Genomic DNA, 11,844 nt, shown 5'->3' with positions numbered 1-11,844 from the left:
AAAATTTACATTCGCTTGAATCATTAACGAATCTCACATTCGTTACTATTTCTCACTCATTAATACCTCACATTCGTTATTGTTCTGATTCGTGTGAACAGTAATTGTAACTTTTAAGTATAGACAAGCTTAGTCCTCTAAGTTTCAAAAGTGTTATCTCATGGCTTCTCAGATTGCTTCGTACTATGCGTTAGCATCCCAAAATGCTTTAATGCAACAAATGCTGACGATGGACAACGAGATTGGTAGTCACAACAATTGTCCTAAACTTCTGAAACTATCAGATTTTGCTCGGTGGGAACCGAGGTTTTGTGATCACTTGGGGTCGGTACATCCAAGCAGTGTACGTTTTCTTGATGATGTTTATGCAGCACCTTTGGTAGGCAGTGACAATCTGGGTTGGACTCCAAATGAATTTAAGCATTATGAAGCACAAGAACTGAAAGATTTTGAAAGTGAGACAAAGGCTTATTCGACTCTCACAATGTCTTTACCCGAGCAAATCTTTCACCAGTATAGCACTATTAAGATTTGTGCATCGCTGTGCACAACTCTGAAGAGAAGAAAGCTTGGGAAATACCCTTGAGAGTAAGAAGACTCTCGTAAAATTTCAGTTTAGAAATTTTATTTTAATGAAGAATGAAACTGTGGAGGAGATGATTAATCGATTTAGTCATCTTGTTGTGGAAATGTCAAGCATGAATCTTGAACCGAGTGAAGCTGACAAAATTGATACTCTGAAGAATACATTGCCCCCATCATATTCTACTTTCCTATTTGTGTTAAAAGAGAATGGTTTCTTTCGTAACACAGAGCTTACTGCCGTACAATTTATTAACAAGATAGAGGAAAGAGAATTTGATCTGAAATACCAGAATTCTTTGAAGGACAATCAAAACTAGAATCCTTCACTTTATGGTGGAGCAATGCCAGCAAACAATTCTTCTAGTTCTGTTCCAGTCATTGCTTTCTTCACTCAAGCTCAAGAAGAGGCATCTAATGTAAACGGCTCACCTAATGTATGCTTTATGGATAATGGAGCCAATACAGGCTCAAATGCTACAGCTTCAAGTTTGCCTAAAGTAAATCTTCAAGAAGCTGAACAACAATTTGCATTTGTGTGTGCGTTCATGACTTCATATGAACAGCTTGTTGGAAGCAAAATAGCCACCAGTGATTTAACAGATGAAGACTATGATCAAATTGACCCTGATGATCTTGAATTAATGGATCTCAAATGGAATATGGCTATGATTGTGAGAAAAGTCAAAGATTTAATGCTTGCATGGCTAAGATTGAAGAGTTATGTCCTAAACCTCAAGTCAATGTATCTGAACATTCAGCTGTTGTGATTGAGTGTGCTGAACTCAAAACTAAACTTAAATCAGCATTAAATCAAAATACCACTCTCACAAAAGATCATTTTATGATCAATGAATGCTATCGACAGAAATCCAAATTGCTGGAATAATCAACTCTAAAAACTTAAAATCTGTCTGAAAGCAATCATGATCTCAAAGCTGAAGTTCAATGTAAAATAATTCTTGTTGAACAACATTTCAAGGAGATCCTCCGACTCTGAACCTGCATTTCAAACCTTGAAAATGAAGTTTAAGAAAAGAAAAACAAACTTGGAAAATTTTGAGATTCCTTGTTTCTTTTAAATGAGATCATTGAAGTAAACAATTCTCATAAGAAAAATGGGAAAGCGGGTTTAGGGTACGTCGAGATTCCTCCTCCTTTTAAAGGAGATTACTGTAGCGTTCCTGATGTGAAACAATGTCCAGAAATGCATACGGTTGAATATGAGAATGTTGAACAAAACAAATCAACTCTAGAACCGATTCACATTAAAAGTAAATCAGTGTTTACCAAAAGTGAGATGGACGGTTCTATTGAGGAGTTGTCTGAACCAAATGAGATTGTCAAAAACAAGAACATTCCTGCTGACAGTCACATCTTATGTGAACCCGAAGAGTTTGAACAAGCAGTGTATGGTTCAAAACCTTTGTGATTCATCAAAAACTCCTAGGGTATCTCCTAAAGTATCTAAATTAGATAAACCTTCGGTATCTGATGAGGAGTTGATGAGGTTCATCAATCCTTAACCTAAATCTTCAATTGGGAAGATATTTAAGTTAAAAGGATTGTCAAAAGTTTTTTCGGATAAAGAAGTTCCTTTGAATCTTTTAAATCCTGAAATGATTGACATTGTCTTTCAAGATGACACATCAAAAGTTACTGAGCATGAAAAAAGATTTATCAAAGCGAAACTTGAGAATGTTCAAGAAAAGGCAAATGGTAACAAGTTTAAACCAATAAAATTTCTAAAATCATCTGGGATGGAGAATTCATCTAATTCTACCAACCTATAATTTTATCAAAATAAAAAGGGATTTAAACATACTGTTCCAAAGAAAGTAACTTTTGAAGAATCTAAGTTAGATACTCCTCAACCCGTGCATGAAAACAAACCAAGAGTGTCACCATAAAGATCGTTAGACACACGTTTATGTTTCAAATGTGGTGAACCGGGTCATGTTTCAAAGAAATGTAAAGCAAAGGTTGAGGATATCAAGTCGGCATCAAACCGAAAGACTGAATTGAATCAGAATATGAAAGAAAAACAAATTGATGAATGTGTTATAATGTATTCTGATGTCAATCTAAAGAAAGTAGTTTGGGTTGAATCGATTAATGTATCAAACAAATTAGTTGATTGTGCTCAACCAATTTGTAAGAACACTGATTCGGGAATAATACGTGACGGTTACTTAAAGAAGAAAACCAACAAACCAGTCACCTATTCTCAAGTACCGAATGCTAGTGTTGATTTATCTTTATCTTCGAAAGTATCAAAGGGAGAGCCCAAGACTGAGGCTTGGGCTGCCTTTTTAAACTAATCTCTTTACCTTGTTGTGCAGAGTTCATCCAAATTCGTGTCAAGTCACAAGTGGATATTGGATAGTGGATGTTCTCGGCATATCACTGGCAACCTGGATCTTCTGAATAATATCAAAGATATTCAAGGGGGTTACGTGGCGTTTGCTTGTAACAATAGCGGGATGATTACTAAGGAGGGAGAAGTTTCAAACGGCAAAGTGACGTTTGAAAAGGTTAATTATTGTGAAAAGGTGGATCATAATTTGCTGAGCGTTTCGCAGATATGTGATAAGAAGTTTACCACAATTTTCACTGATACGGAATGTGTTATCCTTCAACTAGGATATACGATTCCTGAAGACATGGTTGTCATGAGATCATCTCGATCAAATGATATTTATGTACTAGACATGAGTAGTAATGTAAGTGTTTCGTCCTCGGCTACTTGTTTTGTATCAAAAGCGACAGAAAAGGATTCTATCCTTTGGCATCGACGCATGGGAAACATTCACATACGCAAGATGAATTTTCTTATTTCAAATGAGTTGGTGGATGGTGTTTCTCTTAAGAACTTCAAGATTAATGATCATTGCGTTGCATGCAAGAAGGGGAAACAAAAGAAGAAGTCACATCCGAGCAAGTCAATCAACTCGATTGATACACCACTAGAACGAATTCATATGGATCTCTTTGGTCAAGTGAATCGTGTTAGCATCGCAGGTGATCTGTACTGCTTGGTGGTTACTAATGATTTCTCACGATACTCATGGGTTCTATTTATGTGGTCGAAAGATCAGACGCCTATCTTAATTCAGAACCTTATCACGAATATCGAATCACTTTACAAATTGAAAGTGAAACGAATTTGTAGTGATAATGAAACTGAGTTTAAGAATAATGTATTGGATTTCTTTTGCATTCAGAAGGGAATCCATCAGGAATTCAGTGCGCCTTATGTGCCTCAACAAAATGGCGTATTTGAAAGAAAGAATCGTACGTTGATTGAAGCTGCGAGAACGATGCTTGCTGATTCTAAGCTCCCTGTTCAATTCTGGAACGAAGCTGTGAATACAGCGTGCTACAAACTGAATCGCGTACTAACTGTAAAGAGGTTCAAGAAGACTAGTTACGAGCTTCTGAACAATCGTAAGCCGAACTTAAAAGTATTTGGAACCTTTCGGGTGTCCGTGTACTGTATTGAAGAGAGACGCTGGAAAGTTTGATGAAAAGGCTTTTGAGGGTTACTTTTTGGGATACAATTCTCCTAAGAAGCGGACTTTAATATCTCCTCTGGTTATGTGGAAGAACGGTATCACGTTGATTGCCAAAGTTATACTACTCCTCCAACTGGTATGGGTCCTGATTGGAAGTTCGATTACGACAGGTTATTTAATTCGTTTACATCAGTGGTGGTAGAAGTTCCTGAAGATTTTATTCGATCATATTTGGAAGAACAATGTCTTCCTATTCCTAGGTCTTCTTCGGTTGATGTAGATGACTCTCCTAATGTATCAGAAATGTCTAATGAGCTTTCTGAGTCTTCCGATGATGCTGATTTTGTTGATTCATCGTCAGTTCCATTAGATGAAGCTACAGAAACAAACGAGCCGATTCTAATTGTTGATGATTCACCAACTGTCTCTTTAGACACAGCGGAGGAAAATGTCACCAATCTGGGTGATAACGTATCTGTATCTGCTAATCCTTCCTTAAGGATTCACTCTAATCATTCGCAGGAACAGATAATTGGTGATGTGAACGACGGGGTAATTGGTGATGTGAACGACGGGGTTCGTACAAGAAACCAATTAGCTAATGTATGTAATGAGAAAGTTGACTGTAACTTATCTCCTACTGAGGATTCGATAGTATGTGCTTATGCGGATTTGCACTCTTCGGGCATCCTTAGTATTGCACGATACACCTGGTTTTTATTAACCGACAAGTGTCACGATGGCACTCAAGGAACCGTCTTGGGTTGAAGCGATGCAGGAGGAGCTGCAACAGTTTATTAGACTGGGTGTATGGGACTTAATTGACAAACCCGACCGTGTGAAAAAGGCTATTCCGAAGTGTTCGTACTTTTCGGTTTGATTTTTACTTGATTCGGACTATAATCGGTTGTTATTTGACGTCTATGAGTGTTTAGGATTCATGTATGAGTGATTTTGTCTTCGAATTTGTGATCGATTTGATCTCCGGTGTGATTTTTGAAGATTCCGGCAAAGAAACCGCTATGCCGGCCACTGTAGCTGACTTTTCCGGCCGTTTCATGCTTTTCCGGTGAACCAACAGAATTTTCCGGCAAGTGAGATATGTTGTTGACATAGACAGGGCACTGGTAGTATGTTTTGATTCTGAAATATCGAAGCTTTAATCAATTTCACGTTATTCCAGTGTGTTTCCAGCCGTTTCCGTAATTCCAGCTAGCCTAACAACTTTTTCCGGTCAATTCGTTTTTTCGGCAACATATATTTCTAATGTGATAACTGATTTTGTTTTTCCGCCAAGTCTATTTTGAATTCATAGATCAGTTTTCTGATTTGATTACCGTGTGTTCGTATTCATTTTCATGTTATTGATTTGTATCAAATTTCATTTAGTTTTGATTCCGTGTATTTTGTTTCAATCTCAGTTCATACTCTTCGAGTCTGATCTGCGTGTTCAGATTCTATTTTCGAGTCATTTTCGTTGACCGATTCACACTCACATGTTGTGTTCTGTATTGAGTTTGTATTTGTGTCTGTGTTTGGTTCATATATCTGAGTTCGGTGTTCGTATCATTGTGATTCACGTTCGTGTTTTGGTGTTCCATTAGTTCTAACAGTTCAGATTTGATATCGCATTCGGTGTTCACATTTCGATACTGAATTTGTGATTAACTGAGTTTCTTGTTTGTTTTCGTTTTGGTTTATATTATTCGAGAATTCGCTATTCGGTTCAGATTTTTAAGATTGAGCAAGGGTATTATGGTAAATTTTCTACCCACTTGATGCATCAGATTGTTAATTGTTGGTAAAGACTATAAAGTCTACTGCGAAGGCAAGTTTGGGATAGTTTTGGGAAGTCGTCACTAAGGGTAGCTTGGTCATTTGCAAATAACTCAGATTTTAAACGAGTAAAGATTAAGTGTTCGGTTCAGATCTGATTCGGAAGGTCATTGCTGATTTTTGTTGTTTAAACAAGCTGAAACGAGCTGTTAAACATGTTGTTTACCATTTAACGAGTTGTTTTTGTGCTGAAAACGGACTGAAACGTGCTGAAATAAACCATTTAAGTGCTGATTTGCTGAAAAATTGCTGAAAACACGCTGATTCGCGCTGAAACGAGCTGTTAAGTGCTGAATTGCTGTCGAAAACGTGCTGAAATACGCTATTCTAGTGCTGAAACGCGCTGAATTTATTGTTTTTGCGTTAAAGTTTGCTGAAACGGGCCGAAAACGAGCTGAAATGAACCTGTTGTTTACCATTTAACGAGTTGTTTTTGTGCTGAAAACGGACTGAAACGTGCTGAAATAAACCATTTAAGTGCTGATTTGCTGAAAAATTGCTGAAAACACGCTGATTCGCGCTGAAACGAGCTGTTAAGTGCTGAATTGCTGTCGAAAACGTGCTGAAATACGCTATTCTAGTGCTGAAACGCGCTGAATTTATTGTTTTTGCGTTAAAGTTTGCTGAAACGGGCCGAAAACGAGCTGAAATGAACCTGAACTTGCTGAAAATTGCTGAAACTTGCTAAACTGTGCCGAATCGCGCCGTTTTCGTGCTGAAATTTGCTGAACTACTGTTAACAAGCTGCTGTTTGCTGTTAACGTGCTAATTTTCGAGTTCGGAAATTGTTTTGAGCTTAGCGAACGTCGTTTGATCAAACTTTTCAACGGGTTAAAGTTTCATTCGGTCAAAGATGTCATTTGAAGTTGTGATCAAGCAAATTTTTTCCGAATTTCGTTTCGGTGCTCAGCTCGTGTATTCAACGATGAAGTCGATTTATTCTTCAGTTGCTACTAATTCGATCGGTTAAACCAATTCTTCTAATAATAAGATCAAAATTCCTAAACTTACAAATATTGCTGATCTCATGGATTGGAAAGTTCGTTTTGAAGAAATTATCAGTTTGTTTGATAAAGATTTGTTGATACCAACCAAAGAAAGGGAATATTGTCGTCCACGATCGAAAAAACCACATGATGTGTATAGTATGTACAAACCAGAGTTTGAATGGAATGCTTGTGAGAAAGCTGAGTTTGATCGTGAAAGGAGGGTGTTTGCTACACTTCAAACTGTAATATCATTTGTTGTACTATATGAACCCAGAGAATCCAGAGCATACGCAAAATGCATAACTTCATATGAGATTTGGACTTCTCTTGATCGACGATATGCTAATTATTGCTGTCTTAAACCCAATTTTGATACATTCAAGCATTTACCTGATGAAAGTCTAATCGTGATGATTGAGAGATATTTAAAGCTGTTAAAGGAAATGGATGAAAACAAAGTTCATGTATCAAATGCAGAGATTAAGGAGAGATTGTTTGACATTCTTTATGGTCAAGATTCAGGAGTTCTTCTTGGAAAGATTTTTTCGACTTCATTATCTGAATCTTCGCAGACGTCAACGGTGACTGATGAGATTTCATCAGTAGAATCTTTTGATTTTGAAGTGGACGAAGATTGGTTAATGGATTTGAAGAAAGATCATGTTGATGATGGTTGATCTATGCTTGCAGATGAGATATCCAAGACCACCTCATCAATGAATGTTAATAAAGATCCAAATGCGATGGAAATTATCATGCCTACCCAGGTGATTCTTCCTGATAGTCTTTATGAATCTTTTGATTCCGTGCCAACATCACCTAAGGTATCTTCTAAACCATCTGATTCGTTTGTTTGTGAAACTTGCGCTAAGAGTTTAAATTCAACTGTTGTTGATGAACCTCAGAAAATTGATTGTTTTCAGTGTGGTGAATACAAGTCTAAACATGAATCAATTAGTCACCACAATGAGTAATTAGTTTTTGATTTAACATGTATTCGTGATAACTATCGACAAGTGGCTGAAAATAATCAAAAATCTAAAGATAAGATTGATGCCTTGTCGATTAGTAATAATGACTTGAAAGCAAATTTTGAGTGTAAATTAATAATCATCGAAAGACAATTTCAAAAAATTTTATAATTGAGAACCAAAATAACTGAGCTTGAAAATGAGGTGCTGGAGTTAAAGAATATACTGGATAAATTTAGAAATTCATCTTTTCTACTCAATGAAATCATTGAAGTTAACAGCAATCGCCAAAAGGGTGGTAAAGCTGGTTTAGGGTTTGTTGAAATCCCTCCTCCTTTTCAAAATGATTATACCATGCGACCAGACACTGTAGATCTAAAAGAAGTGGACATTGACTATCCACTGACAGTAGATCCTCCTGTGACTGTTAGTAAGGTTAAAATAATCAATGAGGAGAAAGTTAAACCAGTTGATTCACTAAGGGCTGTTAAGAAAGAAACAAATTGTTTAACTCTAAAATCTCATATTCAAAGCAATCTTGTTTTTTCTCAATCTGATGATATTCTTATTGAAGATGTGGTTGAACCAATGGTGGTTCACAAAATTGAAAATATACCTGTTGAAAATCATATTCTTTGTGATCCACAAACTGCTGAGAAATTAAAAACTGGTAAACCAAAATTGGTTATTACACCAAAGACATGTGAGAAAAAGGTTGTTTCTGAAAAGATATCAAAATCATTTTCAAAACCGAGTGTTAAGGGTAAAAACTGGAAGGTTTATAAATTAAAAGGTGTTGACAAGATGTTTGTTGATGAGCTCTTTCCAATTGCTCTTGTTAAACCTGAGTGTGTTGAAAAGGTTTATGATTGTGATCATTCGGTTTCTTTTGATTGTGATGCATATTGGGGAAATGAAAAAGATAAAATCAAAACCCCAAAAGGAATCCAAACCAGTTTTGTTTCTACAGAACAGATTTGTCAAATCTACTGGTTCTGATGCATTGGAAAATTTAGCACAGTGTTCGAATATTGAATTTTTCCAAAAGAAGAAAAGTGAGAAAATTCAACCCTCCGCGTCTAAGCTTGTAACAGAATCATCTTCGACGCGGGTTGAATTGAGAAAATGTTTTTACTGCAATGTTAAAGGACATTTGATTGTTGATTGTCCTTACAAGAGACAACTCAAATTGCTTGATGCTTTTAACAAGGTTTCTTTATCTTTTGGGAAATTAGAGGCACTTGAACGAAAAGCTAAACAACAAAGAGTTTATCTTAATTCATTGTTAAAGTCTCCTGAAACATCTCACAGTTCTTCTAATGTTAAATTTTTGAGACAACAAGCTGATAAACCGTTACCAGCTTGGAAACCAAAGATTCCATCAGCCGTTGCTGATCATGTTGAGGATACTGGTCGACCTAAGACTATGGTTTCGGTTCCAGTTTCTCATTAATTATTTAGTTTTTGTGCAAGGATTTCCAAGAGGATCTATCAACGTCATATGAGTTGTTTTTAAATCAAATTTGTTGATAGTGGATTATCTCAACACATGATGGGTGTTTTTGTTTAGTTTGATTTGATTGTTAACTGCAAAGATTTAAAATTCATAAAATTTTCAATCGGCAAACTTGTTCACCATTCATAGTTTTAAAATGCAAGATTTCTTTTTGGTGAACAAGATCTTCAAAAGATTTTATCAATGTTGGAAGATTGCTTTTCGTTTTTTTGTTATTTTTCTGCAATTTTTTTTGTTATTGTTTATATTTTTAGGGGGAGAAATCAGAAAAGTATAAAAATAGTGTGTTTTCTATCTAAAAAAAATATAAAAATACAAAAATATGTTGTTAATTTTGAAAAAATATAAAACTTGAGAAATGTGATCCGACATATATGGGAAATGTACTTTACATTGACTTAACGGGCCTAACACATGAATAAAGTAGACTAAAAAGTGCCGTAAGATCAATTGTATGATATATATGATAGGCTTAACAGATCGTATAAGTGCTGAAAAGATATAAACCTAAATGCTTGCTAAATCTAGTGGTGTTACATCTTGACGCATAGTTAATATCTGTATTAAGTACCAAAAAGTTTAAAGATTGCTGTGTGTGCATGTGTTAATTTTTCAAAGAAATTCAACTTCATTTTTTCTTTATTTTTATTCAAATCTTGGATCCTCTCCTGCGCGATAAGATTATCCGACCCGAGGGTTAAGATTTGGATATTCTGTTTTATTTTCTTGGTGTTTCGTATAAAATCTTGGACTTTTTCTGCGCGATAATACGGGATTATCCGAATTGAGAGTTAAGATTTTATGCAACTTCAACTTATTTTTATCTTTATATTTTGTTAAAATGGAACCTTATCTGCGTGTAGTAATACCGATCTGAAGGGAAAATTTTAACTTTCTACTTTATTTTCTTTTTATTATTTTTGCATGAGTCACAGCTAATCAATTTAAAGAAAAATGAAACACGTACATGTGAAATTCACTGTATAAGAGATATAAAAATTGTGTCTGATAAGTGGGATCCCACAAGATTTGTGCTTAATTGAACCCTAATACGTATCGTAAAGTTACTGAAGGATCTGTATAAAGTTTAAAGTGGAAAATTATATCTGCAATCATCGTTGGGTTATGTGCATAATAATGTCAAAATTGAAGTGTCGTTTAGGACGTTACTAGTCAATATGATCCCATGTCGCGATCTTTCTCACAAAAATATGTACTACTTGCATTTGTTGTTTTAATTTCTTTTCGTTATTTTGAGAAAAATACAAAAAGATTTTAGGTGTGTTTTGATATAAACTTTAAAAAATCAAAAATATTTTGGGTATGTTTTAGCATAAAGTTTGTAAAAACCAAAAAGACTTTTTCTTCCAAATTTATTTTTGATCTTCCGACAAGCGATACACATTTTCAAATTGTTTTGCCAAGTTAAAAAAAAAAAGAAGAATTGTTTTCACCAGTACACATTCTTTTTCATACATTTTGTGCTCAAATGCTAAATCAAGATAAACTTTACGGTTTATTGATGGAATGTGTTAATTGACTGTAGTTTCGAAAGAGTGATGATTATTCAATCCTTGAATCTTCTCAAGATGGTGAATTTTAGGTATGGCAGAGTATTTGAGTTAAGGGGGAGTGAAGATGCTGATCATGTGTACAAGATTGGTGCTGATAAAGATTGGAGACGTACAACTAATGCCAAGGGGGAGTTTGTTAGTGCATTTTCTTCATGGCATTATACGTATAAAGACACACGAGAAGACCAACTGAAAGCGACAAATACTAAAAGTTAATGAACTCCATCAATTGTCAAGGGGGAGTTGGTTAGTACATGTAATATGACAAGTGCTGGGAGTTGAACCTACTAGTCTCTTTGTTTGTATATCGGATACAAAAGTCAAAGATTAATCACAAATGAGCCTTGTCAAATGAATGGGAATGTTTGGAATGCATATGTCACGTGAAGCATGCATGCCTAGCGAATGAGATGCATAAGAGAAGTTAACGAATGTGGTGCATGCATGTACTGGATCTTAACGAATGTGGAAGAATGGGAGATATGCAAGGAGTAACGAATGGGCAGTTAGCATTTGACAAATGAGAGGTTAGGATTAGCGAATGTGTACTGATATATAAATAGATTTCGTTAGTTAGAAAGTTAGTTACGAGAGAACATTTATTCTTAAGAGACACATATTGTACCGAAACGCTGCCGAAATTTATATGCGAGCTTCAATGAGTTAATATTTACATATCGCCTTCGTACTCGGTCGTTTTCGTTCACCGATTAGTAACGAAACACACCGAAACATTCAACGTGTCGGAATATGTTTAGACATATTAAGTTTATTCAACTTGAAAATAGGGAACTTAAAGCCCTTGTTGCTGCTCAGGAGGGAGAGGATTGATAAGCAAGACGAGATTATACTTCAATTAAC

The sequence above is a fragment of the Bidens hawaiensis genome, unplaced genomic scaffold (assembly GCF_021521415.1).
Source record: "Bidens hawaiensis isolate Kalapana, Puna unplaced genomic scaffold, B.hawaiensis_p1.1 tig00020116_1, whole genome shotgun sequence".
Classification (NCBI taxonomy): Eukaryota; Viridiplantae; Streptophyta; class Magnoliopsida; order Asterales; family Asteraceae; genus Bidens; species Bidens hawaiensis.
This window is presented reverse-complemented; position numbering follows the sequence as displayed.